The sequence below is a fragment of the Molossus molossus genome, unplaced genomic scaffold (assembly GCF_014108415.1).
Source record: "Molossus molossus isolate mMolMol1 unplaced genomic scaffold, mMolMol1.p scaffold_m16_p_9, whole genome shotgun sequence".
NCBI lineage: Eukaryota > Metazoa > Chordata > Mammalia > Chiroptera > Molossidae > Molossus > Molossus molossus.
This window is the reverse complement of record NW_023425403.1, coordinates 77,292,055-77,294,201: the sequence shown is the minus strand read 5'-3', so window position 1 is coordinate 77,294,201 and position 2,147 is coordinate 77,292,055. Positions and strand designations below refer to the sequence as shown.

Genomic DNA, 2,147 nt, shown 5'->3' with positions numbered 1-2,147 from the left:
TTTGGTGTACGATGGTAGTAGAAGTTTAGATGAGCATCAAAAGGATGAGATAGGGAAGTTCAACCAAATTGGGAGGATTTTGTGGATGATGTCCCTGGAAAGAGTAATACATGCATGAAGTCCCTAAGGACAATAGGGAGGTAGCAGTGAACATGTTAGGTAAGTATGCCTAGTGGAAATTGCTCTGTGTCTGATCTATTCTCAGATTCCTTTTTAACCCTGACCCTGCATTACTCCAAAAACACTTCTGTGTCCACACTACTTTTTTCCTATCTGACCATGTATTATAGCAGGGGTGGCCGCCAAATGCCAAAGAATTCGCAGTGTCTGACTTCTCGTATTATAATCTTTGTTGATGATTTTATATTGCTGTATTTATTTTGCTCTCTATTTCCAGTACACATTGCCTGTTCAGAAACAAGGTGCTAATGAGATTTGGCTTTCCTTCTACATGGGATCTGCTTATACCTGTCCAGTTGTCAAGAAAGCTGTCTTTTCTTTGAAACCTTGGAAAAATGACTTTTGTGCATCACCCAGGCCTGTGAAAGAACAGGAATGGTGTTCAGTCCAAGCAAAACCTCTTAGTGTCTATACTACATTTTATGTCATTCAACCAGAAGCCCTCCTTGACCAGTGAAGAATAGACTTTTGTATGTAAGCCATCACACTTGGTTCATAAGCTCCTGTTTCATTTATCGAGACACATTTCTTGTGTGCCCTCTGAGAAAGAGACTCATCAGGCACACAGATTCCATTTTTAATAAGATGCTGTCACTATCTAAGCAGATTTTACAGTTAGAGACAGATTTTAAAAAGTAATTGCAATGGGTTTAACTGTTTTTACATTAGAATTATGGGCTTCTACATGGCAAGATCACATGTAATGGTAGCAATGGGTGGGAAAAGGAATGGGAATGGGAATGCCCCTGCCTGGCACATTTTATTTAAATATTAGATAATAAAAGAGACTCACCGGGCAGAGGGGTGGGGGTCAGTGGAAAGAGAAGAAACATTACAGGTGAAGGATATATGATAATTAAGGAGACATTTGAGAACAAGGACTCTATGGCATGCCATTAATGAGCTCTCTGACCTCACTATCTCAATTTTCTTGTTTTTACTTTGAGGCTATTAAGATAAGTGATGTCTAGCTCTTTTATCCTCATTTACCATGAGGATGAAGAATATTTTCAGCAATCATACTGTCAGTGTTCCAGAAAATGTCACATCACTCTGAAGGGACGCACAGTTACTGTGAAGGGCCCAGAGGTACCCTGCGGAGGGACTTCAATCACATCAATGTAGAACTCAGTCTCTTTGGAAAGAAAAGGAAGAGGCTCTGGATTGACAAATGGTGGGGAAATAGGAACTGGCCACCCTTCGCACTATCTGCAGTCATGTACAGAACATGATGAAGGGTGTCACACTGGGCTTCCGTTACAAGATGAGGTCTGTGTACGTTCACTTCCCCATCAACATCGTTATTCAGGGGAATGGTTCTCTTGTTGGAATCAGCAATTGCTTGGGTGAAAAATACATCCACAGGGTTTGGATGAGATCTGGCATTGCTTATTCATTATCTCAAACTCAGAAAGATGAGTTCATTTTTGAAGGAAATGACATTGAACTTGTATCAAATTCAGCTACTTTGATTCTGCACGCCACAACAGCTAAAAACAAGGATACAGAACATTTGAGGGTAGTATCTATATTTCTGCAAAAAAGCACAATTCATCAGGCTGATGAATAAGATCTAAGTTGTCCAGATACAGATACAGCAAGATGCTGGATGATTCCTCAGACTTATTTTTGATATTTTAAAGATGCAATAAATGTTGTGCATTGAAAAAAGGAGATAGATGATCTCTAAAATTCAATTGCAGCTGTATCACTTATATCAAGTCTAGATATTGTTTTTTGTTCTGAAATGGTCATGCTTTCATTTATTTATTATTATTATGACAAGGTAATTCTCCATAAGATTCTGGGTTACGGAGAGGATTCCTTCTTTAATGTGTAGGTCATAAGCAATAGGAGTGAATCTCTGTCTAGAAAAAAAACATTTCATCATATAGAAATGTTTAATGCATACTATTTTAATTTTCATTATCTCCTTGAGGTAATTCACATGGAAAAAGTACATCATT

The 2,147-nt window shown here is 38.3% G+C and overlaps 1 pseudogene; it reads left to right on the top strand.

Moving 5' to 3' along the window:
• Positions 1–1,177: 1,177 nt before the first annotated feature.
• On the top strand, positions 1,178–1,750 carry LOC118622414 (annotated as a pseudogene).
• The last annotated feature ends 397 nt before the right edge of the window (positions 1,751–2,147 follow it).